The following is a 19,407-nucleotide window of genomic DNA, read 5'->3' as shown; positions in this document are numbered from 1 at the left end:
TTTCATTGTGTGCCCCCTAGTACAGGTACCTGAGTCTCTTCTTGTCACCCCTGACAATGGTGGTTCTGCCACCAGTAGTAATAGGCGCACTATGCTAGAGGCACAGGCACATGGGGATAGGGTGCGTGGGAGGGATAGTGTGGGCCAGAGGATGGGGACTCAAAGAGACACAACTGACCAGGAAACCATCTCCCACGTCTTGGAAGCCTACAACAATTCACAAGGCACGATGGGCCAGGTACTGACCATCATAGGGGGAGATCAGACATCTGTAGAGGGACAACCATCAGGAAGCCATGCAACAGTGACAGGCACAAAATACCATCCAGGCTTCCATTGCTGGGGTGCTGAGAGACATGAACACTACCCTTAGTAGCTTTTGTACCCAACATCAGGCATCTTCCACTACCAATGAAATATCATGCCCTCCTACATCTGTGGCTGCCAGTGGAATGGAGGCCCTGCCACGGGAAGGGAATGCCTCAGACACCACACTCTCTGTAGCTGAAGAACTCCCCCCCTGCAAACGGGGACATCCACCCAGACATCCAGGAGGAGCAGAGGCCAAGACAAAACCCACTGACAGGAAGCAAACCCCTACTGATTGTTTCCCCTTGTGTGCCACAGATACACCCTGTTGACTGTCTGAAACCTAACTCCATTTTCCCATGGTGCAAGGACACTGGACTTGTTTTTCCGAATTGGTGTATCTGCTACCCTGATGATGTCATCCACCATGACTGAACCCTTCACTGTATACTTTGTGTTATTTCTGTTCTAAAACACTCATGTTTTTTGTTAACTCCCCAATAAATACCACTTAAGCACAGGTCCTGTGTAAGTGTGATGTATCAACTATTTACAACAGTCATGTATGACTACTATAGTAGCAAGATGTACCTCTCTCATGTTATACTTTTGTTATGGTCACTACACATGTAGTCTGGATACACATAACATTGGGATTATAACATAGACATGACACAAATCACCTGGGTTGTACATCCCCAAACATTTATTTGGACAATGACAATCAGCCCATAGTAAAGTGCTGCTGTGGACTTCAGTGTTTCAGCTTAGGTGTCATTCAACACCACCTCACCGAAAAATTAAGTTATGGACATGGAAGTCGTTCACCATCACAGGAAGGTTAACAGATTGGTGCAATGTATCATCAGCTAGACCCTTTACAAAAAGCCATACCTCAGCTTCCATATGACCATACCTCATGTAAAAGACAGAAGTCAGTACTGATCTCCCCAGTCATGGGACCATCAACTTACCATGGTCACGTATCTGTAAGCTTGCCACTCACCTATGTCAGTCTTCAGAGGAATGCACATTGGTCTGCAAAGTTGAAATACACAGGCAGCTATGTATGAGTTAGTCCACATAAAACAAAAAAACATTATATTGGGAGAGGGTCAAGATACCACATCATAATATGTGTTTGACACAGATGGTCACACACATGGTACTATTGAGCCACCTACATTGACAAGCAGGTCTTTTGTGTGGAAAAGGACACTACCATCCCACTGTCCTGACAATCTGAAAATAGAACTCACACAAAACAAATATCATGCTAAACAGTACCTGGTTAAATCTATGTCTACTTCACATGTCAATCTATAATTCCCATCTGCCTGTGACACTGACTGAGATTGCCAAAAAGGATGAGCCAAACAGCAAATCTGCAAATCTGTGAATGACAAAGATAAGGACAGAGTGGAACACATACATCACATTGCCAAATCATATCTTCAATTGTGACTTTGATTGTGCATTTGAAAAACATGACACCATGTACATTTATGTTCCGTACACAACTCCAAGGAACAATCTGCATGGTCATGGGCTTTGAGGCCACTTAAGTCCTCATTGATGGTGATAACAAGAACATTACATGGCATGCTGAACCTAAAACATACCCAATGGAAACTCTATTGTAACATCACATCACATACCTTGAGTCAGATTAAGTATTGATTAATGAGATCTGCCCTGATGTCTCCAGCTTCATCCTCATCATGCTTATCCTCACTTGGCAAATCTGCATTTCCACCCACAGGATCTGCTAGCTCCCCCTCATCTGGTATGAATGGTATTTGACATTTCAGGGCAAGGTTATGGAGCATGCAGCAAGCAACAACAATTTGACACATCTTGTAGGGTGAGTAGAGGAGGGCTCCTCCAGACTTGTCAAGGCTGTGAAACCTTGCCTTCAGGAGCCCAAAAGTCTGTTCTACGACATGCCTTGTCCTTCCATGGGGCTCAGTGAAGGGGACTCCGCTGGTGTGGTTGAGTATCTCACTGGTATCAATAACCAAGGATGGTTTGGGTAGCCAGAGTGCCCTGTAAGATACAGTTACATCAATCCAAACTTTATTCTTTGACATCAACATATATAGTAGCATGAAATGAGGTCCAGACACACATGCCATATATGTCTTACCAACCAGCCAGGCCCTCTCTGTGTATAGTTGTGTCATCAACAGTGGGAATGTTCTATTATGCATGATGAAGGCATCAAGGACTGATGTAGGATACCTGGCACAAACTTGTGAAATGTAGAGGTCAGCCAAACACACCATTTGGACGTTGATAGAGTGGAAGTTTTTTCCTGTCTCTATGCACTGGTACATTAGTCCTTGGGGCGTACTAAGGCTACGTGGGTGCCATCTATGGCTCCAACCACATATGGAATGTGTCCCAAAGCATATAAATCTGCTTTCACATGAGCCAAATCCTCATGTTGGGAAAATCTGATGTAGCAATGCAGACCGTATAGCCTTCAAGACCAGATTGAACATGGGCTGAGACATCCCTGCAGTTAGGTTCACTCTATTCTGAGATGACCCGGTGACCAGGAAGTGTAGCACTGACATAACTTGCACGGTGGGAGGTATGCAATTTGGATTGAGAATTGAAGGCATGAGATCTAGCTCCAACTGATCAAAAAGATTCATGATTGTCTGCCTATGCAGCCGACATATCTGGATGGCGTGTCGCTCCTTCATGGTCTGCAGGTCTGCTAGTGGACAGTACACTGGAGGTTGTCTTGCTCTCCTCATGCCAGGGTAACTATATTGGACAATAACAGAATGTATGTGAATGACTCAATCTATACATCAGAAGTATTTTCACATCAACATCACACATAAATTGAAATTGTGCCACATGGAACAGTGAAAAGGTTGTATTCCCTCATAGCTAAGAAATATATTACTAATTACTGCATTCAGGACCCCAAAAAGCTTGCATGTTCATCAAATGTAGAAATATGTCACTGACAGTAAAAGTAACATGAACCTAGTCAACATGTAACACATGTCTCTGGCACTTATACTATGTTTAGATTGTCAGTAGTATGGCGACAATACTGTTTTACTTACATAACCCAGAAAAACTATTTTTCATAAGCTCTAATAATGGCATTCACATTGACACTTGTAAACATATAGCCAGCACTTTACACATGATCATAGATTAGCACTTTTTTGTAAGTGACACACATTTCATTACTTCAACATAGATACATGAGCCTTAAAATGGCAGCTGCCTGACCTACTGTATTGGACCTCAGGAAGTGACCTGACTCTGCCAGTTGATGTTGTCACGGTAATAGGCAGTTAAAACAGCAGTGGACATTGCCATTGGAATACATTGCTGGCCTTGGTGGAATTGGGCCAATGGCAATTTCTGCCAATGGTGACAGTCTCGTACGTGGCAGAGGTCCCCGTCATTTCCTGCTGTATCCCTCATTTGACTCCACACACTGCTGCCAGCAAGGCCTCCACTACCTAAGGTGCTGTGTACTGCCTCTGGGAGCAATCATGCCACATCCTGCAGGTGATAGGGCCCCTGCCTTCTCTCCAAAAGAGCTGGCCAAGCTTGAGGAGGAGGTTCTACCCCTGAATGAACAGCTATATGGTGCACCAGAGGAGCAGGTGAGTCAAAGGCAACACCTATGTGTGAAAGGTAGAGTAGCTGATAATGTTGTTGAAATGTGCAGGAATGAAGGAATGAGCTATTATGTGTGGGTAGATGGACATGTGCCGATGTGCATAGAAAGAGTATTAGGCCTGATACATAGCAGGTAGTGTGTGATGTATGTAGCCTGAAGCACAAAGATACATGAAAGTATTCACATTAATGGTGGTGTGACAAATAGTTGTTGTCTGATACCATTTTAAGGGCATTCTTCTTGTCTGGTAATTTGTTTATAGCCAACACCTGGTACTGGTTATGCATGTTGCATAGCTGACTCCACTTCACACATGGCCTGACTGCAGATGAAAACTTGCAAAAGAGTTTGAAGTGTGTGTAAGGGTATATATGGTTTATTGCTTTAAGTTAAGATTTCTCCCTACTTGTTTTGGGATGATGGATGTGAACATTACTTTTTCCTCTTGTATGAGTCATCCGTGCAGGTCAACACTCAACAACCATCAGAAGAAGAGGATCTGGTGCGCCATCTCCAAGAAAGAGCGGACCCTGGAGGTCCATAGCTGGCAGAGAACCCAATGTGAGAAGTGGTGGGAGGACCTGAGACTCTGTGCACGGAAGACCTCAGAGGCCCTGCTGGGGATGTCCTCCTAAGGCGTTCCTATTGGACCTTGACCCCCTTAATGGCCCGCAAACATCAGTGGTGGCCTATCCTGAGTTGGATGGCTGGTTGAGGGCAGCACAGCAGCCACAAGGGGGTAAGCACATATGTAACACATTTACATCCCTCTGCTAGGTCAGTGTATGATATGAAAGATTATAAGCTGTGACAATGCGGTAAGTGCAAAATGTAGAAGGTCTCCTAGGAAAACATCGATGTACAGTCCGAAACATTGGTACAGAGGTGTGCACATTTTATTGTGTATGGGGACATATTACTCACCTATGTCATCCCTTCTATACAAATACATGTAATGATGCTCATGTGACTGTGTCATATGTGTACCACTACACTGCTTTACATTCCCTGCTGGTTGATCCTTGCTACCTCCAGATCTAGACTCCTAATATCCTGATGGTAAGTTGTCCTGTCCATTCAATGCCCCTTGAACCATCTCTTTGTGCAAATTAGAGTCTGGCAAGTTCAAAATAGTCTTACTATTCCAGAGGTTTCAAATGAGTGTCAACATATTGTGAAGCTGTAATCTCAGTCTGACATTTCATATGCAATACTTGCTACACTTACTCAGAGCTGTTAGGAGGTGTCCCCATTGTTAATTGAAGACTTCACATTGGCACATGTAATGTGACATCAGAATAGATATCCTACAAGTTAGAAACATGATGGTATTACTAGACTCCTAGTACAACCCATATCATAGATCTAGGGCTACAGATTATTAGTAACATATACATGTCCTATAGATGGTAAGTAGCAACACAGCAAATCCCTTATCTAATGTATTGAGGGCATGCTAAATAGTCCAGCACATCTTAATGATTTGTACATAAGACACTTGTTATTGCCAACATCATGTACATGTACAATGTTATGTTCTGCCATTTGTCAACATTGTGATGCAACTTAGATATACTTACTCTTGCTATTGTGGATATGTTTGAAGGCTTTTTCTATGGAAACCAATAGCGCACCCCGCCATATTTGTGTTGTAGGTGTGGTAGTTCACATTCACATGTTGGTGGAATTATATGTGTATTCTGTCATTTGTCTTGCCTCAAGGTGTATGTCTCTATCATGGTAACCTCAGAAATGGTTTATGGCATTGGGATTTGCTATACTGATGTAAGATTACTCATGTCTGAAGTGTGGATAGTAATGTTGCCACTTAAAAAATGGTCTATTGATGTTGCCACTCATCATGAATAGTTGAACTGTATGTGCCCTTAATGCACATGACAGGTGTTTATTGTCTTTGAGGTATAGATAGAATACCTGTAGTTGTCTTTGGGTAAATCCAGTGGCCTAAATCAGGTCCTATAACTGTACATGACTTATTTTTAAGGTGGTGAATGACTAAGATGAGTAGGTCCACAAAGTCTGTTTAAATTTGTTCTACAACACTATTAGTATATCTGCTTGTGATATGGGTTAAGACTCTATAATACTCCAATTTTGGATATGCCAAATAGGGTAGGCGCATGTGAGCATTTTTCATTTGTGAAGGTTGTACACACTGTGACATGAAATGTTTTTGGCTTGCATGCAACATGCTGTCTTGTGTATGGCATTTGATGAGCTTCCTTTCCTGGAACATGACATCAGGTCAGGTCATGTTATGAGAATGTGTAGTTTGGTGTCTGTGTTATGTGGAGGTCAATGTTGCCACAATTTCCCATAGCTTGGTTGTTGTTTTACAGTGTTGATGTAGATAGGGACCCAAATTCATGTCAGCTTGTGATGGAATGGTTAAAATGATAACTGTATTGATAGGATGGTATTGTTTGCATGAGATAGGTGGCTTATGTGGTGTGTGACATAGTTGTCATATAGTGGTGTGGATTGAATGTTGTTGTGATATGATGTTGGCACTAACATGGTTCTACCTTGGGGTTTAGTACACCTAGATGTAATATTAGTTATGTGTATAGTGTGATGTAAGTGTATTAAAAGAATATGATGACCCTACCTCTCTCTCTGTTTACCAGCATGGGCAGGTGAAAGAGATGGGGTACAGCCAAGTGGGGAAGCTGCTGTCCACGAGACCCAAAGTCTTGATACCACCCTCAGCAAGGGACCCAGTGGTCGGGAGGGGGAGGGAAGTGCCATGAGGGAGACAGGATCCACATCATAATCTTCGTAATCCTCCTCCAGTGGACACTCACTAGAGGTGGCGGAGTCATCTGGGACCACCCTAACATCATCTCTGTCCGCCACGGTCCTTTCTACCACCACCTTCCCTGTAGCTCCCCACCAGTTGCCCATGCCCAGTCACCCAAGAGTGTGAGCATCTCCTTTGCCACAGGCACCTCTGCCCCAGCCCATGTTATCCATGTTGCACTCAGTCAGGAGTCTATTAACCTCCTGAGGTCCATCTCTGTGAGTAAGTCGACCATTGTGAATGCCATCCAAGGACTAGCAAATCAGATACAACAGATTAATGCATTCTTGGAGGGCATTCACAGTGCACTGGCTGGCCTACAAAGAGCCTTTCAGGCTCTGGCCTCCACTCTGACAGCAGGCATTCACCCTGTGTCTATTGTCTCGCCTCCATCTACCTCTTCCTAAACCTAGCCAAAGCACACAAACAGATAGGCATGCATCCACATCAACATCAAAGGGTAGCTCAGACAAACACAAGCACCACAAGACACACCACCAGCATGTACACAAGCAACATACACCTGCACACACAGCAACAGTCACAACCAGCCCTGACACCCACACAACCTCCAGAATCGCAGTCAGCACACCTGGCACACCTGCAGACGCCACAACAACATTCACTGATCCAGCCACTATACCTATCTTACCCACAGACAGCACCACAGCAGACCCTCAGTCAGCTACCCTAGTCACCACACCCACAGACACCAAAACCACTGACACTCCGACATGCAGCACATCCACCATACCTGCAGTCACCACGCCAATAGACAGTCACCCACCCACCACGACATCCCCCAGCACCTCCACCCCATCAACCCAAGATACATAAACGCCCTCACTCACCCACCCAACAGACACCCACAAGCATACCTCCCACAAACATGCACCCAAGACATTCACACCAGCACCTCAGACAACCACTCCGTCTCCCTCCACACCTAAGCCCTTTTGCTATGACCATCCCAGTGTGTCTAAAAAATCTTTGCTCATGGAGTTTGCCCTTTTCCCTACTCCTCTCCCCCAGTGAAACCCCTAAACATTCTGTTTATCTCCCCAAGTCCACCCTTTCCACCTCCAAGGCCTCCCCTACCCACCTGCCAGTGCCCATGCCCCTGCCAAGATGTCGGCACCTTCGAAGAAGACCCAACCCTCCCCTAAGCCTAAACCTAAACCCCCCTTCCCAAGCCAAATCCCAAACCCCCTCCCAAGCCTAAGCCTAAACTCTCCCCTCTGCCACCCCCCAGATAATTCCTGAGGAGCCTTCCAACCCCCTTGATGCCCCTACCTGTGGACATTACATGGCAATCAGGAGTCAAGTTCGGGGCACCAATATGTGCCTTTGGTGCACAGGAAACAATGTTTGACCTGGCCTATGGCCTTTGCGTTTTAAATTCATTTTAAAAACAAAAATATATTCAAATCAACCAGCTGTTGGTTTCCTGGTTACATCATTCTCCTGAATTTCGTTTCCAGGGCTGGAATTGTTCCTGGCTAACATTGGTTGTGTGTGAGCATTTGTGTGTGTATGTGTGGTGCTTTGTCTCCCTGTAATGTATGGCCAGTATGTGTGGGAGCGTGCAATGCTTTTCTCCCTCAATGATAGGGTGTGTGTTGTGTGATGGGCATGTGTATGTGGCAGGCTTGTTGTTGTGATGGTACTGTGTGGTGTTTGTGTTGACATGCGTTTGCTGCTGTGTCGTGTGGCTTTGTGTGCGTGTGCAAGTTTTGTGCATGGTATGATGGAAATGATGTGCTATGTGTGTGATATGTATGTTGATCTGTAAGTTGTATGGTTTTGTAATTGTGTGTGTTCGTTCCTTGTAAGTTGTAGGTTGTGTTCTATGTGTGATGTGTCTCTGGGTAGTGTCTATTGTGAGTGCTTGCCAATGTGTTGACGATGCTGCGGTTGTGGTGTTGTTGTGACATGTCGTGGTGTTGTGTGGTACTGTGTGTGACTGGGCCTGTGTTGTGCGTCTGTGCGTAGGTGTGTTTTTTTTTTACCTGTGTGTGTGGGATGGTTGTAGTGTGGGTACTGTGTATATGAAGTTGTGTGTGTGGCTGTATGTGAGTGTGCGTGTCAGTGTAAAGTTGCATGTGAGTGTCGCCCTCACACCACTTTCCCAATGGTATGTTGTGTTAGTGTACAAAAACTGAAAATATACAAGAGTAACAGGTAAATGTCTGTACTTACAGTTGCTGTTGTCATCATTGAATATTCCACAGCAAGCAGGAGTCGCGTGATGACGTCTAGTTGTGGCTCTATGGCGGCTCCGGACGAGTACGGTTCGTCTCTGCCTTGGTTTCCGTGGTGGTGCGACCGTGGCAGAAACCTTGGCGTTGTGCAGCCTCGTAATCTGTCCACTGGAAACTTGCTCTCCACCGGCTAACAGGTACCTTACATCATCAGTGACAGTGCCAGCAGTGTGTGGGCTGTATTCTGTTGGGAACACCGCCATAGTCATAATTTGGTGGTTTTCTCCATCAATCCGTTGGCGGTCTGACCACCACTGCCAACATGGTGGTCCTGGGACTGCCAAACTCGTAATGAGGCCCAAAGTGTCCTGAGCAAATTGTAATACTGACAAACAATATTTGGGATATATCTTTGAAAAAGGAATGAGAAAAGTGTAACAAGAAAGGGTAGAGACCATTTTATGAATGGGTCCTCTGAAAACACAGAATGAAGTCAGAAAGCTTTTGGGAATGTTTGGCTATTGTAGAATGTTTCCTGTTGGCAAAGCCTTTATTATGCCTGATCTGATTCCATGGGACAACAAATGCATTAAAGCTTTTCCAGAGCTGATAGTCTTTTTCATGCCCGAGTAGTGAGAATGCCTAATTACACCAAGAGCTTTATATTGTTTTGCAGTGAGAGGGAGGGCTGTGATCTCTCAGTGCTTACCTAGTTACACAGAGATGAGAGAAGGCCTATATCCTACCTTATAAGTACCCTAGATCCTGTTGCCACAGGAATGCCTGGTTGTCTAATATTGGTCACAAAAGATGTGAAAGCATACTGATGGGATGCCCTTTAGCTGTTATTGTCCCTCACTCAGTTAAGGTTTTGCTTACCAGAACCAAAACCTAATATCTGACAAATTCAAGGCTCATTTAGTATCAGCAACAGATATTGTCATCCAAAAACGTGACGCTCAAAAGATTACAAGTTTTGAATCCCAGTACATTACTTCAATTGCCTGAAATCGATGCATCAGATATATTTGAGCATGACTGTTTCAATGTCATAGATGTATGTACCAAGCCAAGACCTGATATAAAATATAAGCCTTTGATAAGTCCTGATTTTGTCCTTTTTGTGGATGGCACATGCTTAAGAACAAATGATGATTCCCTTACAGCAGCTTAATCTGTTTGTACGGTTCAAGAAATTGTAGAATCTTCATGGCTCTAAGTAGTTTACTCAGCACGAGCTGAAGAGTTCATTGCTCTTACTAGAGCATACAACTTGATAGCACAGATGAAAGTGACTATTTTTAGGGATACTCAATATGGCTTTTGTGTGGTCCATGACTTTGGACAGTTTTGGTCACAAAGTGGTTTTATGACCTGGTCTTGCTTTCCAATTGGAAATAGGGAGCTTGTGAGAAAACTGTTAGAGGCTTTGCAACTCCCAACTGAAATTGCTGTTGTGAAATGTGCAGCCCACAGGAACAACACTGGTTATGTCATAGTAAGCAATAGACATGCAGATGAAGTGGAATGCTATTGTGCATTTGTGGATTGCATGTTTATTGGAACATTCACAGATGAATCTCAAGCAGAGCCTGTCATTCCAATGTTGATGCCCAAAGCTGACACATGGGATAACCTAAAACCTTGCAAGAAAATGTTACAAAAGCAGAACAGCAGGGTTGGGCCAGAACAGGATGTTGAAAGGATGCTAATGACAATTGGTTTTCAGCAGATGGCAGACCGGTATTACCAGACAGTTTGTTGTCTCCCATGACACAACATTTTCATGGCCCCATACATTTAGGTAGAGACACATTGGACAGATCATTCAGGCAAAATTGGTTCAATCCCAGACTTAGGGCTCATGTAGAAGATCTGTGACACCGATGTGCAACATGCCAACAGATGAATGCAGGAAAATGAACACCAGTCACATTAAGTCATGTAGGGAGATCAGGTGGTCCTTTCAAAGGAATGCAGATGGTTTTTATCAAGATGCCGGTTTGTAATGGGCTAAGATATGTCCTGGGGATAGTGGGTATTTTCTCTTGATGGGTGAAAGCAGATCCAACTAGGGGAAATGACAGTCTCACTGTAGCTAAACTGCTGTTAAGTAAATTAGTGCTGAGGTACAGTTTACCAGTTTCTCTGGAGTCAGATCAAGAAACTCATTTTAACAGTGATATCATTAATATGTTGTGTGCAGCATTACAATTGGAGCCAATGTTACATTATATCTATTGATTTGAAGCTTCCGGCATTGTTGAGCAAATCAATGGCACAATAAAGTCCAGATTGGCAAAAGCCTGTGCATTTATTTCACTGAAATCGCCTAATGTTTTCACCTTCATACTGATGAGTCTTTTCTAAGTACACCTGACAGGAACACTGTTGTGGGTTCATTTTAGAGCCTTTCTAGGGAACATGTATTTTTGCTTAGGCCTGTGGCCTGTGCACTTTTGCCCAGTTACATGCTCTATTTTTTTTTATTTTTATTAATTTTTAGTATAACTGGCTTTTAGGGGGGATGTTTTATTTTCTCTAATTAGCTGTGAAAGTTTTGTTATTGCTTTCCCTGCACAACATTTCACCGTGTACCTCTGCCCAAGGCTGCTCAGGCCTGTACATGAGAATCTATCTAGTACTGCTGTCACAAGAGTGTGCAGACATCCCGACACTTAGCCAAAGGTTTATGTCAAACCAGTTTCTTAGAACACCAACACGTTTTATTATAAAAACATCACACATGGCAAGGAAAGTTAGAGAGGTCATTCCAGCCAGAGGATCCGTCCTATGCTGTATGCCATTTCATTGCCATGTTGCTGACCTCAGGCCTACCTTATAGCCAAACGAGGAGATAGCGGGCAGACCCTGTTTTTCACATATGGGGCAGGTGTCCCTTCCATGAACTAAGTATGGGCAGAGAAAAGGGCTACCACTGCCATGCACTTGCACAGATGCTAAGAAGTGAGGGTAAGAATTCTTAGGCATGTTTATTCCAATATGCTGAGGTTGTTTATTTTCTTTTCACTAATGGTAACAATCCTTATTGTATTATGTTTCTTCTTCCTTATAATTGCAACTCATATATTATATCGTAGATTGCAGTCTTTTCAGTAAATGCATTGAAACTGCCCTGCATCTCTTTGTCTGCCCATGTGTGTGTGAGACCTGTGCTAATGTGAGAAAAGAGCAGGATCTGCCAACCATGACTTCCCTGAGGAGTCATATAGTGTCATAAGCCAGGCTGCCACAAATCACTTGTACTTCTAGGTCTAGGTGAGGTGTTACTAGCTAGCCGACAGCTACCAGATGGTGTAGGATTGACTCAGGTCCCCTAAACAAGATGGTGCTCCCATCTAAAACCAGCAGTTGTGTACCCTGTGACAAGAGTCCAACAACAAGACAGGTCTATTCCCTCATTACACCCTTATGAGGAGAGCAATCAGTCTGCCTGCAAATGCACATGTGATCATAACAGAGACAACAGGGTACTTGACTACTGTAAGGGATTAGGTGATATGGTGCTTTCTGTCTCTTGACAGGTCAAGCCCCATCAAGAGCAATGTCATGACTTCAGCCCCAGTGACTGGGTGCTGATAAAGAAGCACATGAGAAGGTCCTCACTGGAGACAAGGTGGAAAGGCCCCTACAAGTTGAATATTATAATAAAGAACACTGCTGTTAAATGGGCTGGAGTTCCAAACTGGGTGCATGCTTCGCATACCCAAAGAACCAGAGATCTGTATGAAAAAATAGTGTTCTATGAGCCAAAACAAAGAAAACTGGTGAATGTACCACCACAGATTGTACAAGACACACAACTTCGTGGTGCACATGGAGTGACAGTTCAGACATTCTCAGAACTACAGAAGATCCAGGAGAAGGAACAAGCACTAAATCAAGAACTAAATGAGACGTCCACAACTCTAAAAGCAAAAGCTTACAGTCAAAAATTTAAGTCCAGTGTGTCATTTGATTCAATACCACCGACAAATGTAGAAGAGACAGAACCAATTGGTATAAGGACACAGGAGATCAACACATGCAGAAGATCCAAATGAGCCAGAGTACCTTGTTGAAGATATTCAGCACCTTTAAGGACCTATTACGTGAGCCAAGTACTAAACATCCCAATAGCAAATTTGCTTGACTGGAATAAAGAACTGGTAAAACTTCCTTGAAGACTGCTAAAAGCAGAGTTCTGTTGTGAAAACTATAAACAGTGCTAATAGACCAAGATAAAAACTGATAAATTGTCAAAAGAATTAAGAAGATTACAGAGGCCTGAGGTAGCACAAGATGAGTAGGGATAACATGTTAGAAGAACACAGAGTAGATTAAGGAGGACTATATGAAGACTGATGTAAATAAAGCTGCAAGAAATTATCTCAATTAGAAACAAAAGAAGAAAAACAAAGACTGTTTGTGAACCAAGTATCTGAGAACAAAGTATTAAGGCTTGCTGCTACACTTCTTACGTTTAAAGATCTGACTTTAGACAAGCATGTGTGTTCCAACCAGAGCGAGGTGCATGATTGTTATAGGTATTCTACTCTTATTGGTAGCCTTGTTAGCCATATCAATATTGCTACTAATACGCTTTACACCGGAAACAGAGAAATCTGTATTTACATTCACTAACACAACATATAAACCTGACATAGATGAGGATGAGCTTAAAGCCTTATTTGTAGATTATATGAAAGAAGATTATTCAACAAATGTTTATTCTAGATTAGTTCAGGAGTATACATGAGCTATTAATGTAAAGGATTATTATATGTGTGCACACTTCATCGGCCGATGAGAAGGTGGCATACCATTACATTCCACTTTCTTATTCTACATTATGCAGTATTTAACTTAGCATAGTTTATAGGCAGCAACGTTTTGAATACATTTACCCTAACTTGGTATGATTCTTTCAAAAGTACCTTTAGAGAAAAGCATTAATTTACACCTACAGTCAAAAAAATGGTGACAGACTGGCATTATTTCAGACATTTTCTTCTTAGAGGCACTGTTAAGGCTTATGAAAATAGTCTAACTTGCTAATAAATCTATTAGAGACAACCGTTTATTTTTTTATAAATCAAAAAAGTATTTGTAAAGCATGCCCATCGGATCCCCGCTACTTTGACATCTAGTTAGAGGAGAGAAGAACACATTTTGCACATACTTCTAACAAAAATGAAGATATTTTGAAGAATGTACAAAGAAAAGAAAAAGGTGAATATAGAAAGAAAATTTCTATTGCAAGACTAAAGCTAAAGAAGAGGCATAAAAGGAAAGTTTGTATGTCTAAAGATGAATTCAAGGTAGAAAAAGACTTGTATGCAATAGTAATTGTAAGCACGTCTTTGAGTAATCAGGGGGAATGTGGTACATTTTGCTGGAAGATGATCCAAATATACCTGGAGTCTATTTTATTTGTGAAGAGAATGTTTACTTCAGATTGCCTGCTTATCAGAAGGGAATTTAATACTTAGGTTAGCTTTTTTTCCAAAAATGTACCATGAACGGAGCTTAGATGCTTTGACAATGGACACAGATATGCAGTGTGAATGAATTAAATCAATTAGTGGGAAACATACTTGGAGCTATTATACCATCAATCGGGTAACACTCAATGATGAAAATATTAGGATGTCTTCACAGTTGTAGACAAGTTAGCAACCACTACATCTGGAACTTTACCAGTTGAGAGCACAGAATTAGTAGCAATTAGATCAATGGCTTTGCAAAATAGAAATGATTCAGACATTTTGCTTGCAGAAAAGGGTGGAACCTGCAAGATGCTTAAATTAGAAAATTGATAAATTGATGTACTTACATCCCTGATGGGAGTAAGAATATTGCAGAATATGCAGAGAAAATCTAAAGCATGAGCTAGCACCCTTAGGAACCACTAGTATTGTGAAGAGTTTCACTAAAGGAGTTTCTGCAATAAGCAACTGGATTTAAGGAGGAGGTATCCTCAAAGCTTTATTAGTACCTGTATTAATAATAGTAGCTTGTTTCCTGTCTACAGTAGGAGTCTTAAACTATAAAGGTGTTATTGCAAAAGAAGAAAAACAGAGAAATGAATAAAAGAATGAAGAATGATTCAGAATTAAGTGACAGCAATAATAAGGAATGCAGTAGACTAAAAGAAATGGGGAACTTGAAAAAACAGGGAAAAGTCTCCACTGAAGATGATAGTGAGTTCTGAATTCACCTGTGAATTATAATTTTGTGATGGTTAGAAACCATCAGATGGGGAAAGTTTCAGAAGCATTTTCAGTAACTAAAACTCTACATAGTTAACCTGTTTCACATTTTGTGAAGGCCTCTACAAAACCCTGCCCTCAGACAAGGCTTTGCACGTATGCATTTAGCCTAAAACACTGACAGATGCTTTTTTCCCTTCCTTTCCTTTCTTCTTTTTTTCATTTGACCTACATCATGTTCATAAGTGTATCTTTTGATGCCGTGAATGCCTTTTTGAAACAACAGAATGAATACATGCTTTAGTTCTCTTACCCAATTGGCCTGTGTAAAATATAATACTCCAGACAATTATTCAATCTCCCCTCCAAATGTTTAGCAGTCATTGAAAGAAGGTTTACAGTGTAGGGGGGTTTCATACTAATTTCTTGGAATGTGGCAGGCCTGTGCATGAAACTGGAGGCTCCAGACCGGTGAAACTTGGTGGGTCACTATCATGTAATTTGCTGCCAAAAGACCTGGTTACTGGACTGCCCGCATCGCAATGGTTTTACTACTTACTAAATGCTGGATACTATGTCCAAGTATAGTCGTGCCAAAGGAGGGGGTTGATGATGTTTATTGTCACAACCTTGTTGGACTGTAAAGTCTCAGAATTGGCCATCACCCCATGTTATCACTTACTTTTGATCACTCTCCACAAATCCTTTGACCTGTTAATTATTATTATTATATATTTTACCCAGCAGAAACTAAGATCATTGATGGGTTAGAGGATACCCTACACAAGTTTTTTAATGACTATAAGAAAGAAGTTTTTATTTTGTGGGTGGGTGATTCCAATATTGAACTATTTTCTAATAATTCCTCTGCAATATGTGGCATTTGTGATGAATTTGAGGACCCACCTACACATTTGAAACATATTCTCTATGGAGAAACATTAAACAGACTGTCCCTTGTTAATAATCTGGTATTTGCACATAAATACGATACACTGTGTTAGCCTCAGATTCCGTAATTTACGGGGTAAGGATCTGGCTTTTTTATAGACCATATTTTAATTTTTAAGGAGTTGTTACTGGTTTTTATAGCTCGTAAAAGGTTAGTTTCATGTATAAGTGATCATAACTCTTTATCGCTGGAGATAAATAATGTATTTGTATCCAGTGATGCTCAGGAAACTCAAACATTTCTGATTAGTTACAACAGGAGTAAGGGATTAAGGGGGTCATTCCAACCCTGGCGGTCGGTGTTAAAGCGGCGGCCAACCCGCCAACAGGCAGGCGGTAAAAAAAATGGAATTCTTTAACACACCGACCGCCACGGCGGGACAAACAAAGAGCGCGGCGGTCACCGCCAACAAACAGGCGGGAGACAATGTACCGCCCACGCTATCACAACCCACCAATCCGCCACCTTTTCCGGGGCGGTAGCCCCACCGATGAAAACACGGCGGAAACAGACATTACGAACGGAAAACGCTCACCTCTACACACTCCACGAGGAATCTGGACAGCATGGAACCCGAACTACACATCCTACCAGCTATTGTCTTCCTGCTCCTCTACCAGGAGCACGAACGCCGGCACAGAAGACACCGGTGAGTACTGCACCTACGACACAGGGGAGGGGGGGAGGCAAAAAATTACGGGCACACACATTCGCGACACACCCACCCTCACCCTCACCCACAACCACATACACATCAATGCAGAGCAACAACTCAGAGTGACACCCCCCAAACCCCCTGGAAGAATGCAAAGGCAAAATAAATTGTTCATGAATCTTGAAGTATATTGAACGGCTAAGTTAAAAAATATATCCAACATCCATAACTATATATACAAATGTAAATTGTCCTGTGCAAATTGGGTATCAGCCATTGTTCGTGGGCCAATGGGCCTAAACACATGGGTAAAGCCCACACACGATACCCGAATCCATTGGAGAGAACACTGCAGGGGCATCAGATATCAAAACTACAGGCACCTCAGGGGGAAGGGAAGGGGGGGCACCTCAGCCAGATGAGTCCACGATGCCAGATCCACGAGGGGCCTCCATGCCCACTGTTCAATCCTGGGGAGTGCAAAGCCACAGTCTCACAAGTCTCTACAGTGGGTGGATTGCCCACTGTTCAATCCTGGGGAGTGCAAAGCCACAGTCTCACAAGTCTCTACAGTGGGTGGATTGCCCACTGTGCCATCTTGGGGAGTGCAAAGCCACAGTCTCACAAGTCTCTACAGTGGGTGGGTTGCCCACTGTGCCATCCTGGGGAGTACAAAGCCACAGTCAATCAAGTGGATTACAGACTCCACTGGTTCTGGAGGAGGCATGGTGCCCAGAGTGCTTCGTGCAGCCCTGCCCGACACAGATCCTGCCCTGCCCCTTCTGCCAATGGGCCAGCGGCGCATGAGACTGCGGTGCCCTGTCCAGCGGTGCTTGACTTGAAGGGCCCAGCGGAGCGGTGCTTGACTTGAAGGGCCCAGCGGAGCGGTGCAGAGACGGCGGTGCCCAGCGGAGCGGTGCTTGACTTGAAGGGCCCAGCGGGGCGGTGCTTGACTTGAAGGGCCCAGCGGAGCGGTGCTTGACTTGAAGGGCCCAGCGGAGCGGTGCAGAGACGGCGGTGCCCAGCGGAGCGGTGCTTGACTTGTAAGGGCCCAGCAGAGCGGTGCTTGACTTGAAGGGCCCAGCGGAGCGGTGCAGACACGGCGGTGCCCAGCGGAGCGGTGCTTGACTTGAAGGGCCCAGCGGAGCGGTGCTTGACTTGAAGCGCCCTGTTCAGCGGTTCTTGAGACGGCGGTGCCCTGTTCAGCGGTGCTTGTCTTGAAGGGCCATGTTCAGCGGTTCTTGAGACGGCGGTGCCCTGTTCAGCGGTCCTTGTCTTGAAGGGCCCTGTTCAGCTGTTCTTGAGACGGCGGTGCCCTGTTCAGCGGTGCTTGTCTTGAAGGCCCCTGTTCAGCGGTTCTTGAGACGGCGGTGCCCTGTTCAGCGGTGCTTGACTCGAAGGGCCCTGTTCAGCGGTTCTTGAGACGGCGGTGCCCTGTTCAGCGGTGCTTGACATGTGTCTCCAGGGCACCAGATCCGGCCATGACATGGATCTCACTCGCCACCCGACATGTGGCTGCCGTGCCCTTCGTGCACATCTGTCTTCTCGCTTGCGTGGCCCTCCTGTGCTGCCGTCCCGGGCCCGTGGGTGTCCTCCTTCACCCCTGGAATGGGGCTGGTGGTGCCCTCCTGGGCAGCTCGCCTGCTGCCTGACTTGTCGGGCGTGCTGCCCTTGCCACCCTTCCCTGCTCCTCTGTGGCCCTTTCCTCCCTTTGTCGGTGTGCCAGGAGGCACCCCACTTCCTGACGGTGCCAGGGTAGTGCCCTTGGAGCCTGCTGTCTCTGGCCTCTCACGCCGGGCACTGGCTTTTTTGGTTTTCTTTCCAGGGGGTGGGCTGGCTGTATCTTTACTGCTAGGCAAAGTAGCTGGCCTTGAAGGTGTTGGACTCCAAAATCCTTGGACTATTGTCCTTGTAGGTCCAGGTTTTGTGGTGGCTGAGGTGCTGGTTGGAGTCTTATGAGATGGAGGGGGTGGGTCAGGTGATGGAAAGAGGTTAATTTTGGACAGGAAAAACTTTTTAGGAGCAGTGGGAAGGGTAGGTGTAGTGGGTATGGGAGTGGAGGAAGTGGATGTGGTTGTAGGTGAGTCAAGTCTGGTGTCTTTGGTGCAGGTGCTTGTGCTGGAGGCTGTCGTGAGGTGGATGTCTGTTGGGTGGGTGGCTGCCTGCGTTTGTGTGGTTTGGAAGAGGGGGTGACAGACACACTGGGAGAGGACACAGGGGATGTGTAAATGGTAGTGGGGGTGGTGACTGCACATGTGCGGAGTGTTCTGGTGGGTGTGCTGGTGATGGACGCAGTGGCTGATGATGTTGTGCATGCAAGTGTGAGTGGAGACGTCACAGGGAGGGAGGAGAGAGACGAGCAGGAGGGGGACACAGAGGAGGCCGTGGCTGTTGGCATGTCTGCATGTGGCTGTTGCTTGGGTGAATGCTTGTGTGATGTGTGGTGCTTATGTCTGGATGAGCTTCCCTTGGGTGTTGAGGTGTGTGCAGGCTGGTCTGTAGGTGTGTCTGGGATAGGCAGAGGTACAGGGGAGTGGGACTGGGTTGAGGAAGTTGGAGGAGGGAGGCAGGAGACAGGGACAATGGCTGCCGTCAGTGC

Source organism: Pleurodeles waltl, chromosome 5 (assembly GCF_031143425.1).
Source record: "Pleurodeles waltl isolate 20211129_DDA chromosome 5, aPleWal1.hap1.20221129, whole genome shotgun sequence".
NCBI lineage: Eukaryota > Metazoa > Chordata > Amphibia > Caudata > Salamandridae > Pleurodeles > Pleurodeles waltl.
This window is presented reverse-complemented; position numbering follows the sequence as displayed.